Consider the following 19208-nt stretch of genomic DNA (forward strand, 5'->3'; position numbering starts at 1 on the left):
ACAGAGATCTCTTCACCCAGCCCTGAAATGTGCCAGCTGTTCCTCAGCAAACCACATTGAACATCTGTCTGAGACAGGAAGGGAGGAAGAGTGGGAGGCACCACTGAAATTGAAGGAGGAATTCTGATCCTCTGTAAGTCACTACCTGAACTGGATTTTGGCCAGCACTCTGATGCCAATGCACCTACTCTTAGGCGTAATAGTACTATGACGTCTTTAACAACCATAAGTGATGAGGAACTTAGTTTGACGCGTCATCTGAAACATGGCACCTACCGGCACAGTGACCATAATGGAGCGTTTGGTCAGTATTGATTTAAAAGGAGCAGCGTTGACTGCTCAGCAACCCAAGGGGTTTTCCTTTGGGTCTCCCACTGGTCCCAAATCTGCTTAGCCTGTGAGATCTAACAGGCACTTTAATATGCTTCCTTGAGAACAACTGTTGATTTAGTGCCACAGTTTTTCCAAGTGGCAAATACAGAGTATATCACGCTATCCATCTGTCTCTGTACTGAGAGACGTAATCTAAATCCACTGGAGGCTGGAAGAGCTAAGACAGCACTCTCTTGCTGAGCTTCATTAATCCATGTATTTAATACAAACACAGCATTAGAACTAATTCTGTCTCTGATGTAGCAAAGCAGATGTAAGGTGTGTGTGTGCCGGAAAATCCAGCTTTTCACATTGCCCATCATTTGTGGTTTGGATAGTAATACGATGCTTAAACCTCTTAGGGTTACCTACCTGCCAGGAGGGGGGAAAACAGTAGCATTTGTTCTTAGATAAATGCTCAGCTGCATAGAAGAAAGCTTCTTGCCAGCTGTCTTAGAGGACTGTGCGAAGATCCATTATGGTTATTCTATTTCAAAGCTCAAACTTACGTACCTAGTTAAAGCGACGAGGAGTCCTGTGGCACCGTATAGACTAACAGATTTATTGGAGCATAAGCTTTCATGGGCAAAGACCCACTTCGTCAAATGCATGTCATGGCGATGCATCTGACAAAGTGGGTCTTTGCCCACGAAAGCTTATTCTGCAATAAATCTGTTAGTCTATAAGGTGCCGCAGGATTCCTCGTCGCTTTTGCAGATTCAGACTAACACGGCTACCCCTCTGATACTTGTTACCTAGTTAAGTGAGTTTAACTATTGGGATTGTCAGGGGCAGATGACCGTTTTGCGGGGCCCCGGGCAGCATAATTCCGCGGGACCCTCCCCCCCTTTGCCACGGTGCATGCGCAGTGATGCCATGCACATGCGCGGGGCTTTCTGAAGCGCGGGGTCCAGGGCGGCCGCCCCGTTCGCCCTGCCCTATATCCGTCCCTGGGGATTGTACACAAAGGCTAAGATTTTCAAACATGAGCTTGTGTGGAGTGCTTCCATTTTTGGATGCTCAACTTGTGTCAACGTAATGGCACTTAATTTTCAGAAGGTGGGAGGAGCTGATACTTCATAAAAATCTTGGACTTTATATGTTCACATAGCTGCATGGAACTCAAAAAGCCTTAGCTGCTGAGCCTAAAGCCCCCAGAAATGTGCAGGGCAGGAACATGATGTGCATGCCTCGAGAGTTCTTTCACACTTGCCTCTGGAGTTGTCTTTTCCATTTTCATGGCAATGTCTGATAGCTGTAGGTTTCAGTTTGTCTTGTATGGGTAAATATGCAGCAGCTAGAAGGAAAGAGATCAGACGAGCTAGAAAAAGAGCACCTTGGCATGGGGGGGCGGGGTGGTAAAAAAAATCAGTCCAGGATGAATACAATGGGTAGGGATACATAGTGCTTAGTTCATGTGATCTTTGCCATCTGTAGAGCAGATGAAAATCTACGAAGAGGAAGGCAACATCTTGACTAGCTCAGCAGTCTCACACTAGCCTGGAGTAAAGCACAAAAGATTGTGTTTCAGATCCCACTGAAGGAGGATTTCACCTATTGATTATAGAGCTTTGGAGGGCAGAGGATGAAACTAACCAATCAACTGGCCAAAAGTGAAGCCATTATTTAGTCAACATCTGAGGTAAGCATCACAGGAGTGAGTTTTTTAGTACTCTGCCTACGATCAGTGTGTGTGTGGGGGGGGAGTTTTTTAATCCTATGAAGTGACACCTAGGCTTTCACTGCAGTATTGTGGGTAAGTTGATGGTTTTGGCCATGGGGATTCATACAAATGGTTTCATTTGTTGTTTTGATCTTTGGGGATTCACATGCACCCCTGCAATTTTTGGAGTTCTTCTGAATCCCAAACTCAAGGCAAATCTTAGCTGAATGTACCATGTTTTCCCCGGCTTTGGTTGCAAATCGTGAGAACCCACCAAGTTTCATGTAGCTTCCTCAGCACAAAGCAGTGAGTCAGCTTTGGGACCCACACTGGACCTTGGCTTCCAGGAACCTTTTGACAAAACCACAGTTGAATTTCCAGTGTGAAATCAAAGCCCGGTGGGGGCTGTAGGGTTTCATGGACAGTCTCGTGAAATCAATACCCTTAATGCAATCAAACGTAGCTTACAGGCAGTGGAGTTGATAAGGCTTTTCAGAAATCTATGTCTCAGATTCTCATGCTCACATGCTTCAGAACCCCAACATTGCTACAGATCCCAGATCACTGGTCTGACACTCCCCCTCCCAATTACGATGATTGCAATGTCTTTCTTTTGGAGCCTTACAAAAAATCTCAGTTGTGAGGCAGCATGTTCTCCTGGGGACAAGGCCCTGGGCTGGAACGCAAGAGACAGGGCTGTTCCAGGCTCTGACTTGCTGAGTGACTTTGGGCATGTTGCTCCCCATCTTAGTGCCGCTCTGCCTTGGCCAGCAGGGTCGACAGACACTGCGGGCCCTGGGGCAAGGAGGGTGGAAGAGCAGCTCCTGCCCTGGAAGGGGCGGGGCTTTAGGCAGAAAGGGCGGGTCAGGGTCAGCCAGCCCTCACTGCCACTTGTCCTGCACCCTCCAGCCTCAGAGCCATGTGGAGCGGTGCTCCGGCAGTGATTCAGATAGGCCCGGGGTTCTAACCACTGCTACTGTGACAGTGGTGGTGGCGGCTGGAGGCCTGGATCCCTTTGAATAGCCAGGCCCTGGGCCAACTGCCACTTTTGCACCCCTTGCCTTCTCCCCTCCTTCCCCCAGATCTGAAATGATATGCTCCTTGGGACAGGGACTGCTGTATACTGGAGTAATATACACTGGGACCCTGGTCTAAATGGTGCCTCACAGACATTACTCTAATACCAATAAAGAGATGCTCCCCCAGAAACGGTATCTCTTTCAGGGAAGCTAACAATTTGGTTCTGATCCAAACAATCTTATTCACCAAGGACAGAACCACCCACCCACCCGCAGTGATGTGTATTGCTTTGCTCTGCCACGGTCTGGAGGAAAGCCACGGTTCAGCAAGTGGTCTGTCACTTGGAGCTGATCCTTCTGCCTACCCAAATCCTCCTCAGTAGTTATCACTGAAAAGGGAGGTTTTGTTAACTCCAATGACCATTTAATTAAAAGCTGCAACTGCCACATCTTGGCTACGTCTACACTGGCATGATTTTTCAGAAATGCTTTTAATGGCAAAGTTTTCCGTTAATAGCATTTTCGGAAAAGCGCGTCTAGATTGGCAGGATGCTTTTCCGAAAAAGCACTTTTTGCGGAAAAGTGTCCGTGGCCAATCACCATTTTCGCGATCGGGGCTTTTTTGCGGAAAACAAATCTCTGCTGTCTACACTGGCCCTTTTGCACAAAAGTTTATTGGAAAAAGACTTTTGCCTGAACGGGAGCAGCATAGTATTTCCACAAAAGCACTGACAATCTTACATGAGATCGTCAGTGCTTTTGCAGAAATTCAAGCGGACAGTGTAGAGAGCTGGCAAGTTTTTCCGGAAAAGCAACTGCTTTTCCGGAAAAAGTGGCCAGTCTAGACACAGCCCTTATGTTTTTAACTTTCCTTCTCGGGAAATTTTGATTAACTATGGGGCAGAGGGGGAGGCTGTTTTGTTACATTGATTGATGGAGACAAACCACTGATTGCAAAAACTTACAACTAACATGTGCCTCTAGGGCTAATTAACATGATCCCACAAAGGAGACTGGAGGGTGATAAGTGATGTTCTCTCCATTTTATGGATAGGGAGCAGGGGCAGTGAGATCAAGAATTTTTTAAATGACTAGAGATTTGGGGTAACTTGATTTTTTTTTGAAAATCTGACGAAGTGGGTCTTTACCCACGAAAGCTTATGCTCCTACACTTCAGTTAGTCTATAAGGTGCCACAGGACTCCTCGTCGCTTTTGCAGATTCAGACTAACACGGCTACCCCTCTGATACTTGATTTTTTTTGAAGCATCAAGCTTGAGATGCTATAAAGAGACCTGCTTTTCAAAGGGAAGGTGCTCAATACTTTCTGAAAATTAGCCCCCTTTAAAGTGTCTCACGGTGACCACTCAGAATCACTAGTGACAGTCACTTTTGCAAATCTTGACTAGAGAGATTAAAGAGACTTGCCGAAGGTCACACACATCTCTGGGAGAGCTGGGAAATCAGCCCTTCTGAGTTCTATTCCAGGGCGTTAACAAGAAAAACATCTTTCACTCTTTAGCCCTCCTCTGACCACTTACAAAGGAATTAACTTATTAATTCATATGATGCCAAAAGAATGCCACCCCCATCACAATTTGGATTCATGATCCTATCAGTGAAGCTAAGACAGCATAGTGCTAAACATGATTTTCTCAAGGTTTATCAATGCTGGCCCATGAGCACCACAAAGAACCAAGTTTTGTTTTATTCCCAATGCTTCAACATCTGTATATAAAATAGAAGAAATTATCAGTTTCACCATTGAAACATTTCAGTGAGGAATTAGATTCTTCCAGAGTTTGTAACACTAGATGCGTGGCTGATAGTCTCCATCATAGTATGAACTTTAGCAGCAATGTACTCAGAGCCTGAGTAGGTGTAGCTAAGAGGAGGGTTGGCTTAAGAACATAAAAACAGCCATACGGGTCAGACCAAAGGTCCATCTAGCCCAGTATCCTGTTTTCCAACAGTGGCCAGTGCCAGGTGCCCCATAGGAAATGAGCAGAACAGGGAATCATCAAAAAAGGCTTAAGAAAGTTGACAGCCCAAACAGACAATACCTATCTGTGTGGCTAAATGTGGGCTGAAAGGAGCAAATATTTGTTGCTTTATCTGAGTGCTAGGTCCCTAGTTGGCCAGATGTGGATGTCATTCTGACAGATCTTTAGAGCTGATGCAATACTATCCCCCCAATATATTATCCAGTGAATTGTCATTTTTTATCTAAAATCTTCTTTGGTTAATACTTTTTGGTATTTAACTAGGTCTATACTTTGCCAGCCATTTGCCACTAAAATGATTAGAAAGTTGGAAAGAAAACTAAAATAGAAGGTTTTTAACTTTTAAATGGGGGATGGGGAAGCATCATGTATTTAATAAAACCTTGTGTAATCAGAACAATAAAACCTTGTGTAATCAGAACAGAAACTGGCTTCTACATGGTAGCAAAAGAAAAACTTTCCCTAGGAGCAGTTTATTTTTAACTATTCACTTCAGGGTTTTTAAACTTTCTTCTGCAACAGATGGTAGTGGCCACTGTCAGCGCCTGGATACTGGTGGAGCTTCTGGAAATGGCCAGGTGGAGACATACCACAAGGACTCTGCATGCTGCCCTTGCCCTGAGCACTGGCTCTACAGCTTTCGTTAGCTGGGAATTATGGCCAATGGGAGCTGCAGGGCTGATGCCTGTTCCACCTGGCCACGCCACCTGGGCATGCCACCACTTCTGGGAGCTATGTGAGGTAAACACTACTCAGAGCCAATAGCTGAACCCCCTCCCACACCTAAACTCCCTCCCAGAGTCCACACCTCCTCCTGCATTCTGAACCCCTTATCCCTAGCCCCACACCAGAGCCCACACCCCAAGTCAGAACCCCTCCCATACTCTGAAACCCTCATTTCCCTCCTCAACCCAGAGCCCATACACCTAGTCAGAGCCCTCACCCCCTTCCATGCCCCAACCCCTGGCCCTGCTTGGTGAAAGTGAGTGAGAGAGGAGGAGAGCAAGTGATGCAGGGAGAGATGGAGTGAGTGGGGGGCCAAGGACTTAGAGAAAGGGCTGGGTCAGAGTGGGGGCTTAGGACAGTGAGCCACACCCAGTAGGTGTGTAGGTTACATGCACAGGAGTTCCACTGAGAACTGTTGGGCTTAAGCATGTGCTTAAAAGCTGTCCTGAGCAGAGATGCTTTCCTGAATTGGGGTTGTCATGCCTTAGTCACAAAACCATTGTTTCCCTGGGGCTCATTTTTGGTCTCAGTCCTGCGGGACTGATGCCCCTTTTTCTTCATGCTGTATCTCTACTAGTCTGGCACTTCTGAACAGCCCCTGTGCTGTGGCACTGAAGGTTTTACTATCACTCTTTGGTGGCCTGTTCTCCAGGCCCTTAGTTGATATTCCGGAAAAATTCCCAATGAACTGAAGGGAATGCTTAGCTGTGTATGTATTCTGGATAAACCTTATCTAAGAATGTGAAATTCTAGCATTGTTGCTTGCTTACAGATCTAACAACTTCCCTCAAAAAATCCTTTGATCCAACTACTTTAGAAATTCATTTTCTTTTGTCCCAGTTTTTTCTGCATCCACATCTTGGGGAAATTCGTCTCAGGTCTGTAACGTATTCATGTTCCTTATCACTGTAGTCTCCATTTAGGCAATGAGAAAGCTATAACTGTGAAATAGATGGTGAAAGGGAAGCTTTACTATTTGTACAAGCACATGGAGATGCATCCCCTAATTTCCTATTTGTCTTACAGACTCAAAGTTTTTTCTTTCATTCTGTTAAGCCAGTAACAGATAACAAAGGTAGCAATTACTTTACATTACAACATGCCAATGCAGAAGCTATGCACCAGCCTCATTACTAAGCAGTATTCAATATTTATTCATGTATGGAAATTCCACCGGTCAGAATCTTGACATATTCACGGCATCACATATTTCATTCAGTTTATCCTCTGTAATTGTTCCCAACTGCTCAACAGCTCTGAATGATGAGTTCCATTGAGAGCAGGAGGTACAATAAGTGTAGTGGCTGCTTTTCCATAAATAATCTCAGCAGCTTGAGGACTGCAAATGACCTGCTTTCCTTTGGAGTATGGCTTTGGGAGATCACAGCTGAAACGTGCGTGTATGGCCCCCACTCTGCTGCATTCATGCGTGGGGTTGTGGGGAGGTTGTTGTATTTAAACAAAAAACAATTGCAAATAGAGTGTGGGGTTGGGGTGAATTCACAAAAAGATCCACATTTTAAAGTAATAACTTGATTTGTTCCGTTTTTATTTTTTTCCAGAGTATGTGTAATTGAAGATTGCATTTAATTCCCATTATGTCACTGCCATTGGATTGAAATGCAGTAGCTCTGTCATGATGCACATACACATTGGCCCATGTGGGCATGGCTTGGGGGACATTGTGGTTGACTACAAGGTGGTCTCCAGGCCTCACAAATACCTCACTCCAAAGCTTCTAGAGTGAAGTCACTTGCCCCGGGGCAGCGAGGTCTAATAGCCAGAGTCAGTACAGAAGCCCTTCACTTCAGGGTAGTGTGGCCTAACAGCCAGAGTCAACTTAGCACTATCAACAAAGGGCCAGTGGCCCAGGAAAGGGAGGTCCTGGTCCATGGAGCCCCAGAGCAAACCATCACTGGCTCAGTGGGGAATCCCGCCAAAAGTTCACCAGGGGAGGGAGGAGGTGCCACTCACTCACCCACCCTAGGTAGCTTCCTGCCATAGTTGGTGCTGTGGCAGTGCATAAAGCCTCAGGGTGTCCAGGTTCCTCAGTGCAGGCTGATCCCTGGTGTTCTGTCAGCCAAGTAAGCTTAATCTGGGCCGCTGAATTCCCAGCTCCTGCAGGGAAGGTCTGTGGCTGGTTCTCAGCAAATACTTCCACCACACACCCTTCCTCTCCAGCATTCCTCCCAGACTGAGCTGAGCTGCTTGCCTTTATACTGACCTACCACTTTGAGCATGCTCAGTATGGCCAGAGGGGCGGGACTTCCTCCATCCACAGTGAGGGGTTAACCCCTTCCTGCCTAGTGCAGGGTATTCTCACTCAATCATAAAATCCAGTCACACACACACACACACACACATTTATTCAGAGTACAAAAAAATTAAGGGGAAATAAGAGCAATAGGTCAACATGTATTTTAAAATATGATTAGGAAAAACTGTTTCACTAGAAGGATGGAGAAGCACTGGAAGTCTGCGCCCTTTGTATACATCAGCTCTAGCAAATCATTTTGGAAGTGATTGGAAGTAACCCAAGACTTCATGGCATTAGAACTGTGCTGTAATTGAGACTTTTGAAAAGGCATAGCATGGCCCATTGGCTTCACAGGGTATAGAAATTAAGCAAGTATATCTGACCACAATTGCTGTTACAATGTGAAAAGAAATTGGAAGAGACCAGGTTGAAAGGTACATTATTGACAGAAGCTGCTATTTGTGTCACATCTGCCAATACACGGGCCAGTTTGGATCAAGCCACCAGACGTGACTGATGATCAGACCAACAGAAAAAAGAATAATTGCATCACACAAATCGACAGGAGTAATGGGGAGGGAGGAGAAAGCAACATCCAGGTTTTTGTGCCATATTTACACCTTGTTTATTGCTCTAAGCAAAGCAGAGAATTGAATTAAAGCCTAGTGAGGGGGCTAGAGAATCTAAACATGATCTCAAAAAATTGCAGCATATAAACGTGAAATATGAACATGCCCTGGGAAACCATAAAACAAGAGTGGCAGGAATATTAAGCCGAAAGGAGTGAAGTGTAATCAGTGGGTTAGATCTATCAAAAGAGTAATGAAGACAGGATATTTTTTCCATTAAAAAATAAATAATATTTTCCCCTTGTTATTCAGTTCTGAATTTTAATAACTAACTGCTGGTGATTACCCTTCCATCATAGAACCAAAGAGGTTACTTCATTTTCTGTATGATATTCTGATGTCTTTTCTTTCTGTGCCTGGCTCCTTTACCTGTCTAAGCGCTCTGCCTCTGTGGTGAGAGAACAGCCATTTTTTTCTTGGAATGACCATACCCTGTTAAAAAGAAGACATGTTTACTGTGCACTCTCTCACAGACTTGATTTTGGTTCTTTCTTGCTCTCCTTAAAGTAAAGTATTTTTAGATTGAAAGTGTAAGGTGGCTCTTAGCGTAATTAAAACACATGAATTCTCAAAAGCATATAAATTACTTTTCCTGTTGCTTCTTGTGAGTTGGGACAAGCTTGAGTGGATATGAATTGTGCTCTGTTCATTTAGATTCTTGTGACATACCTGCCATCACTGCAGCCTTATTGTCCTGCAAGCCCAGATGTTTTACATCAGGTGGCCTAACCTCGATGGTCTTTTTTAGGTTCAAGGTACATCAGAAGCTGTGCAGGTATGACTGGTAAGTAGAGTATAAATGATTACGTGGCAGCCTGAACATGAGTGGAGTGGCAGTATCTGGAAGACATGTCTGTATCACTGAAGTAGTATAATGGAGCTCAGAGTTTTTATGCTATGAAGATGTACCTAATGTGTTCTGCTATGCCTGATAAGTTAAAGGACTGCCATTACATGCACATTACAACTGGGGAATAACAAATACATCGATACAAAGGAACAGTAGAAGGAAAAATTGTCCTTTTTTTCTTTTGGGTCTAGTAGCCACTTAACACACTCCATCAATTTACCAAAGATCCTGAAAACCTCACATGGGCCCAGTAGTTTCATTTAAGTTCACAAAACTAAGACTGCTGCAGCAGTACTCCCCTGCACTGTGATAATCTATCAGATCTTACCGATAGGCAAAGCCAGCCAGGTCAGCCCTTACATGGAAGACCTTCAAAACCTAGCTGCTGTAGCACTTATGCCAAAGATACATTGGTAGTGCGTCTCCCTCTGAGTCAGCAGTGAACTAAATCTGGTGGCACTACCCAGCTGTTAGGGGACACAGATGCTGGACATATTGTTCAGAGGAAATGCAAAATCAGGGCCCTCCTCACCACTTATCACAGGGGTGGGCAAAATACAGTGCACGGGCTGGAGTCATCCCACCAAGCCTTTGGATCTGGCCCACAGCCTGCCTGGACTCTCAAGCAGACTCCGTGGCTGCTGCAGTCCCAGGCCACTCAAAGCAGCCAGTTGCTGGGGCCATGTGCCTCTAGGTGCTGCGTGCCACTTGTGGGGAAGGGAGACTTTGTGCACTGCTCCTGCCCCCAGCACAATCCTTGCAGCTCCCATTGACCAGTTTCCAGGTCACCACTGAAACCCTCTGCAACCTCCCTCCCCCACCCAATCCCAGGTCACAAGTCCCTCCCAGACTCTGCACCCTCTTCTAACCCCCACAGGCCAAAATCCTCTTCTGCACCCCTACCTGCTCCCAGATCCCACCCCCCGATCCTCTGCCCCAGGTTACAACCTCCTTCACCCAAACTCCCTCTCAGACCCCACACCTTCTCCTGTACCCCAACCCCCTACCTTGAGCTCCCTTCTGCATCCAACTTCTGCCCCAAGCCCCCGCCATAGAAAAGTGCAGCCCTTGACCACTTACCAAAATCTTGTAGTGGTCCCCCATTGAAAATTATTGCCCACCCCTGACTTATTGTCACCAGAGAGCCCATGGCATTTGGTTTAACCAGAGTAGATTTAACCTACTGTCCTGGCAAAATTCTAAATCGGATCATTAGATTCTGTCTAACCACTTCCCCCTGACAGAGCTGACTAAATACATCACTTCATGTCATAACCTGTGGTACAGAGGATCTGTGCGCTTTTAAAACCTTGCCTTCATCTCATTCCTGGAGTGGCTGCCTTGCTTGGTGAAATAACCCTTGTAAATCACAACGGTGGTGTAACAAGCCCTTGAGAGCCCTGGGGCAAAATAAGTTGGGGTAACTTCCCAGTTCTGAAATCTGCTCCCCTTCAATTCCCCACCGAATGTCAGGTCCCCCATTATCCCAGGCTAGTTCCCCTATTTCAGGGATTCTCAACCAGGTACACAGAAATCTTCTAAGGAGCCATCAATTCATCTAGGGTATGTCTACACTAGAAAGTTAGTTCGAACTAACGGACGTTAGTTCGAACTAACTTTCCTATGCGCTACACTAGCGCTCCGCTAGTTCGAATTTGAATCGAACTAGCGGAGCGCTTAGTTCGAACTAGGTAAACCTCATTTTACGAGGACTAACGCCTAGTTCGAACTAGCTAGTTCGAACTAAGGGCTGTGTAGCCCTTTAGTTCGAACTAGTGGGAGGCTAGCCCTCCCCAGGTTTCCCTGGTGGCCACTCTGGCCAACACCAGGGAAACTCTATGCCCCCCTCCCGGCCCCGGACCCCTTAAAGGGGCACGGGCTGGCTACGGTGCCCGTGCCAGGTGCAAGCCTGCCAGCACCCAGCTAGCAGACCCTGCACCTGGCACGGCACAGAGCCACCCACCCGATGCCCCCCAGCCCACCCCCTCTTGCCGGGACCAGGCTGGCGGCTCCCGGGAGCTTGCCCTGGACCGCAAGAGGCGGGCACCTTCCTGGGCTAGTGCGGACATCGTGGACCTTGTCCACGATCTCCGCACTAGGCACAGGAAAGTGGCCGTCTAGGGCAGGAGAGCTGCCAGCCTGGCCACCCAGGAGCAGGTGTGCATGAAAATCAAGGGGGTCCACTGAGACCCCCGACACTGAGCCCTGAGCTTACAATGGCCGTCCTGGGTCAGACCAAAGGTCCATCTAGCCCAGTAGCCTGTCTGCCCACAGCGGCCAACCCTAGGGACCCTGGAGGGGATGGACCGAAGACAATGACCAAGCCATTTGTCTCGTGCCATCCCTCTCCAGCCTTCCACAAACTTTGGGCAGGGACACCACTCCTACCCTCTGGCTAATAGGACTCCATGGACCCAACCTCCATGACTTGATCTCACTTCCCTTTAAACTCTGTTCTAGTTGTAGCCTTCACAGCCTCCTGCAGCAAGGAGTTCCACAGGTTAACTATTTGCTTTGTCAAGAACAACAACTTTCTCTTACTAGTTTCAAGCCTGCTACCCATTCCTTTCCTTTGGTGTCCTCTAGTCCTTCTTTATGGGATCTCAGGAAGAACTTTTCTGAATGCACCCTCTCCACCCAACCCCTGCTTTTACAGACTTCTATCCTGTCCCCCCTCCGTCTCCTCTTTTCTAAGCTGAACAGTCCCAGTCTCTGTAGCCTCTCTTCATCTGGGACCTGTTCCCAACCCCTGATCATGTTAGTTGCCCTCCCCTCTCCCAGCCTTTCTCTTCCCCTCTCCCACCTCCTTTTCCCAGTCTCCCCCAGTTTTTTTCAATAAAGACAGAGTCAATGTTGGAAGAAACGTTATCTTTATTTTGTACATCAAGAAGAAGGGGGGCTAGGGAAGGGCAAGTGGAAGGAGGTGAGGGAGGAATGGGGTACGAGCCCCCGATGGGGAGGACTGGGCTGGCTCTGCGGGCTTCTGGGGGTGGAAGCTCTCCTGCAGCCCCCCAATTACTCCCTCTCCCCAGATGGCAGCCTGCGGCAAGTGCAGCCGGGCTGATGGCCGAGTGGTGTGATGTGCCCAGTGTGGGCACTCAGGGCACTCCAAGCCAGAACTTCTTTGCAAGCGGGGCACCCCTTAGAACTGTGTGTCCGGGGTGGGGGTCGGGACCCTTTAAGCGCAGCCCTCGGCTAGCCTGAGACAGTATCTCCATGCTCTAAGTCCTCCTTTTATGCCCTGCCGGCACTGCTTCCGGCCATCATTAAGCCCTGTTCAGAGTCCACTCAATGTGGACTTACTAGTTCGAACTAGCAAAACGCTAGTTCGAACTAGTTTTTAGTTCTAGATGCGTTAGTTCGAACTAGCTTAGTTCGAATTAACTAATTCGAACTAAGTTAGTTCGAACTAGCGCTGTAGTGTAGACGTACCCCCCGATATTTATCTAGGTTTACAACAGGCTACATCAAAAGCACTAGCAAAGTCCGTACAATTTCATACAATGACTTGTATATCGAGCAGTATAAACTATCCACTGAACTGTACGTACAATATTTATATTCCAGTTGATTTATTTTATAGTTCTGTGGCATAAAGGAGAATGTTAAGTGATTTGTCGGTAGTAGCGTGCTGTGACATATTTGTGTTTTTGTCTGATTTTTGTAAGCAAGTGGTTTTTAAGTGAGGTGAAACTTGGGGGTATACAGGACAACTCCAAGTCCTGAAAGGGGCACCGTAGTCTGGAAAGGTTGAGAGCCACTCACTGCCCTTTCCTATCTCTGGGCCCCACCTGCACCTGTGCGCATCCCCTACATTTTCTCCACACATCGTAGCCAGCTGCTCATGCCAAGGCTCACCTTGGCCAGAGGGGCTTCCCACCAATGGGCCCTGCTCTCCCCCAGCAGCCCCTTTGGTTGGTCCCCAGGTGCAGCTGCACCATTTGACCCATTGTAGCTAAGCCTGTCAGGAGTCGAGGCCTGTACAGAGCCAGTCTCTAGGCAACCTACCAAACAGTTGGCTTGCTGTAGACTGCCTGATTAGCTACACTGCCTGAGTGATGGGAAGAATCAGCAGCTCATAAGCCCTGCAGCTGCTCAAAGAATTAGCCAGTGGTTGCTCCCGCTCTGGACCCAGCCTGCATCACTCCAGACAACCTATCTCTGACCCTTAGCTTTGATGCCTGACTCTGGCTTCTACTCTGGGTCTGCATCTAGCCTCTGAATCTGGCTCTTTCTGGCTGCTGACTCCTGCTCTAACCACTGGGCATGCCCACCATATCCTGGCCTCTGACGATGACACTGTATTGTGTGCCAGTACATAGAGCCCTCCGGGTTCCACGTGCAACAGCACCTGCACATAAGATGTTGTTGTTTTATCCCTCACATTTCTGCTCATACAGGAAGGTGCTGCAGCATCTTTTATCATTTATGTCATTTGACGGTGTCTCCCGAAAATAAGTCGCTTGTTCTCCTTTTTTCGCTTGTTTGATTTCTCTTGTGTTTGTGTCAGGCCTCCTGCTTCTAAAATTAAGTGAAGATGCCTTTTGCCTAGCCTTAGGTAAATAAATCATAGTGTGTAACCAGTCTTTAGCACTTTTCAGTGTTGCGGTACTTTGTGTTTCCTCTTTAGGGTGCATAGAAATACTTGGAAAGCAGAGGCATAGCGAGGGTGTTATGTGCTTGGGGCAAAGGCAAAATTTGCACCCCAAGCTGCCATCAGGTCAGGCTGGGAGTAGAGAGGCAAGGAGGAGGCTCCAGCCAGCGGCGGACGGAGGAGGAGCAGGCGAGCCGAGGGATGACAGGGAAAGCGGAGGGGGACTAAATTGGCGCCCCTCCCAACGTGGTGCCTGGGAACAATTGCCCCCCTCCCAGACTCCCACTGGCTATGCCATTGTTGGAAAGCGTGGTGAGGAATGTGGGAGTGTGGCCCAAAGATGAACAGGTTTATTGGTCCTTGTTAGCAGTTGCCCTCCACCTTGTGTGATTATTCACACCGGTGCACAGCGGGTGTATAGCACTCTGTTCTTATTGAGTAGCGTTTTACAACAACTCCCCACAGCATGCCAGGCAACAGCCAGCCAGGCCCTTTACCCCTATGTTATAAATGGGGAAAATGAGTCAGTGTGAGCAACCCAGGGAGCTAGAGACAGAGCCAAGATTAAAACCCCAGTTGTGGGCACCCAGTCTCTCGTTCAGATGACTGGACTGCACCTCTATGAGGTGACAGACAGCCCTGCGGGGAGCCAGCATACGATTAGGTCTTTGGAGTGCCACAAAAGTCCACAGGCACCTGGGGAAAATATTACTGGGAGGGATGGAGTAAAACTGTCCAGCCTTACACTCTTGTGTATTGGAAGGGGTGGGGGTGTTGTTGTCTCTACCCTGGCCTGGCATGGAAAGCAGGGCCCAGGGAAGGGGGTTGGGTAGCGAGCCTGCCCCATACTTACCCGACACTGGAGGCTCCTGAAGCATGTGGTTCGCAGCTATCCATTTTGACACGTTGCAGATTTGCTGTGGTGGGCTCCTCCGAATGGAACTATGGTCTGATCTGTAGGTGGATGAAAGTGGGTGTTAGGGCAACAGAAAGGTCTGGGGGGCAGTGAAGTGGCAGGGCAGGATGGAGTGGTTGGGGGTAGGGAAGTGGTGTGAGGATGGAGGATGGATGGAGTAGGGCAGGTTTTTAAAAGTGGGTTTACTGGGGAATGGGGTTTGGGGTGGAGATGGCGGACAGTGGTGGGAGGACTGGGGAAATGGAGGGAGGGTTTTGGCAAGGTAACGTTTTATGGAGCCATTAATTTGGGGGGGCTATGTGATAGGACAGGTTTATCTAGGGAGATGGGGGTCGGAGTGGGGGAGAGGTGGGATGGCTGGGGGCCGTGGTTGGAGAGTTTGTGGGATCTGCATGTATTTGGGGAGTGTTTATGGGTGTGAGTAGCAGGGAGTTGGATGTGCCCAAGCAGGGGCTGGCTTAGGGTTATTAGGAGTGAGGGGGTTGTGGGGAGGAGCTGGGGGAAGAATAGGAGGAAGGGCTATGAGCATCAGGGGAGGGTGGAAGCGCAGGGAGTTGCAGAGTGGTGCTGGTGACTGCAGCCAGCTGTAGTTGTGTCTGGTTCCCTCGTCTACCGCCCCTATACTCCTCTCCTCGTTTGTCTCATTCCCTCTCTCGCTGGCACCAGCCCCCACTCCACTGGCAGGACTTGCTGCTGCCGCCATGCTGGGGAAGAGGCCAGAGGCCCCAGGCTGTGCTCAGAACACACTCAGCCCACAGCACCAAGCCAGGCCAGGCCCCTGAACTCGCCTCACTTCCTGACGCCTGGGATGCAACTTGTTCCTTCTGCTGCTGAGCAGCCAGCAGGCTTCAGGCCGTGCTGACCCTGGTGGGGCTTCACCGGCTGAGATGGGGTGAGCACATTGGCAGGGGGTGGCTCAGATTTGGGGGACCTGAGACCCTTCTAGACCTAACCCCCAGGCATAGGCCTTGTGTTGGTGGGACAGTTGCCACTTGGCTAACACTCCAGTGGCCAAACCCTACCTCCAGAGCTCAAAGCATGAGCTAAAGAGACAAGGCTGCCGAGCTGGGACTGTGATGGACTCCTGACCTCTGCGATCAGCGCAGGGGGCACCTATCACACACCCACACCCAGGGGCTACTTTGGTTGTCAGCGGATAGGTGAAGTTCACCTTCCCTGGTCATGTCACAGGTTAGTTTGCTTCTGGAATGTGGCCACCGGTCCTGGTACCAAGCTCTACAAAAGTTGCGGCCCCCGCCTGCAAGTGGATTCATGTGAACGGGCCATCGTGCCTGGGAGGTGTCCCCAGTCGAAACAATGAATCTTCCCACGGGCCTATCACTCGGTCCATCTGGATCCAGTTGCAAGGATGGAGCCTGGAAAGGGATTTTTGCCAGCTGGCGGTGGTACAACATCCTGGCCTAATACAGGCAAAGCTGCCCTGTGGGGATTAGGGTTCTGAAAGTCTGACTCTTGTACATGAATGCTCTGCTCTTCCCAAACTCCATGCAGGATGCTCTGCCTGATTAATCGAGTCTCTCTTATTGTGTCACCAGCCCCTTTGGTGCTGTCTACATTCGTGAAAATCCATTTCCTTTTACTGATAAATTAATATGATTTTCTTTGATAAGTTATGAGTGATGATAAAAGGAGTGCTCTGTGCTCAATGACAACTTCCTTTGAGGTGTAGCACACTCATTTGCATACTGTGCTTGCTTTGAAGTCAGAGCAGAATCCTGCAGCATGATGTATGTGCGTGAGAAGGAGACAAGTGCGGAGCCAGCTTCTGCTCTGTTCAGCAGGGCTGAGGGCCACCACAGGCCCTGGAGCAAGGTGTGGGGCGGGGCCAGTTCTGCATCCCTAGAAGGGGTGGGGCCTCAGTCAGAAGGAATGGAGCTGAGGCCAATCCAGTCAGCCATTAGCACCGCCCCGCCCCCAGCCCTCAGAGGCTTATAGAGCGCTTGGTGCGGCACTCTGGCAGCAATTCCAAGGAGCCTGGTGCTTCAACAGGAGCTCCAGGACCCTTTGAATCATGGAACCCCAGGGTAATTGTCCCCTTTGCCTCTCCCTCCCCCATCAGCAGACCTGGCTCTGTTACATTTGTTCAAATCCAAATCAACCCGATGACTAGAACTGAGCTTAGAATTGGCCTTACATGTGATCCCCAAGCATATCAAGGACTCCACAGGATTCAAGGACAAGCAAAGACAGAGGGAAATCCCTCTGCTCAGCCATATGCCTTCTCCATGGCGTATAACTTGACCTGAAGATGATTGTGCACATTAGAGGTAATGTTATGTATCTGTATAGAACAGCTAAAAGGGAGCTGGCAATAAAACAGTCACAGGAAGCTATTATGCTGGTAAAATATCAGCATGCCACAAGTTACATAACTCAAAATGCTTTCGACACAGCATCAGCACAGTACAGAGCCAGTTGCTGCACTCGCACCAGTTTTATACTACTATAACTCAGTGAATATCAGTAGAGTTATGGTGTAAAGGTGAGATAAAGCAGGTCCCCTTGCCAGTGTTTCCTGTATTCTGAGCACTTGAGTGGCCATCCAGGAGAGATTCAAATGCTGCTCAGCTGATTAGCAGAGTGCCCTCAGCCAGCGGCATGTGTTTCTCTTGGTAGTGTACATCCACACATGCTTTGGTGCATATAACAAAATTTATTCCACACACGGATAGGGAAAAAATAGAGGGAACATTGCCTACTGCCTCTCACTGAGACCTGATTTCCTCCTTTTCATAAAGAGACCTGAGGTCTGGGCCTGTTCTCACTGGCTTTAGACTGGTGTTGCTCTGACTACTGCCAAGTGACCCCTGCTTTGCCATGGTGATCCTGAGAAAAGGAATCAGGCCCAGTAACTTCTTGTTAACATTCATCCAGCACCGAGTTGCTTCAGTGCTGCCACAGATGTGGTAAAACTTATGGGCTGCTTCTAGACTGGCAAGTTTTTCCGCAAAAGCAACTGCTTTTGCGGAAAAACTTGCCACCTGTCTACACTGGCTGCTTGAATTTCCGCAAGAACGCTGACGATCTCATGTAAGATTGTCAGTGTTCTTGCGGAAATGCTATGCTGCTCCTGTTTGGGCAAAAGCCCTCTTGCGCAAATGCTTTTGCACGAGAGGGCCAGTGTAGACAACGCGATATTGTTTTGCGCAAAAAAGCCCCGATGGTGAAAATGGCGATCGGGGCTTTTTTGCGCAAAACCGCATCTAGATTGGCACGGACGCTTTTCTGCAAAAAGTGCTTTTGCGGAAAAGCATCCGTGCCAATCTAGATGCTCTTTTCTGCAAATGCTTTTAATGGAAAAAAATTTCCGTTAAAAGCATTTGCGGAAAATCATGCCAGTCCATGAGGTGCGGGAGGTGGGGCATCCAAGTGGGTTATCCATCCAAAGGACAGCAGAGCTGTTCTGGTGAAAAGGATTAGCCTTTTTAATTGCCTGCTGTTATTATATCTCCTCCCACCAGCCACGCCTTTGGCTTGAGCTCATGTAAGCATCACTTTTCAGTTTGGATCACAACCTGACTTCCGTTGTGATCCAAACTTCAAAGCTTCCTTTCCAAATGGCACACTTTTTACTGACAGAAAAGCACAAAGTAGCCCCGACCCCCACTAGCAGTAATCCCCAGTTCTGTTAAAAGGGTGGGCATTGGGGGGAGGGAGGCTAACACAGGGTGTGTGCTGCAGAAGGAAAAGCAAGTGCAATGAGGAGTTCTCCCATCACCTGAGGGAGCCAGAGAGTTCAATCCTCAGACTACTGAAGTCAATGGCAAAGTACCAATCGACATCAGCGTAGACAGAAGTTCACTCCCAGCGTCTGCATCACTCAACACCACCAAGAGGGCTGATGCCCTAGTAGACAGCAGGACAGTTGGCATTCCTTTGTCTACTCCCCCTGTGTAGCTGGAAGGACTGTGCTTGCCACCCGCTGCAGGCCGAATGTCTCCCGTTGTTTTGCTGACTCAGTGTCCCCTATGCTGTCAAATTGAGCAATGACTCTTGTGGCACGGAGCCTTCCTGTTGAGCCTGTGGTATCTAACATGGTGCAGGCTAAAGAAAGACATGGAGACAGACTGGCCTAGATCTTCAAAGGTACCTAAGCTCCTAACTTCCATTCATTTCAGAATGCAGAGTTATTGCAGCTGTGTCAGTCCCAGGATATTAG

This window comes from Pelodiscus sinensis, chromosome 2 (genome assembly GCF_052426305.1).
Source record: "Pelodiscus sinensis isolate ZL-2025 chromosome 2, ASM5242630v1, whole genome shotgun sequence".
In the NCBI taxonomy this organism is placed as follows: Eukaryota; Metazoa; Chordata; order Testudines; family Trionychidae; genus Pelodiscus; species Pelodiscus sinensis.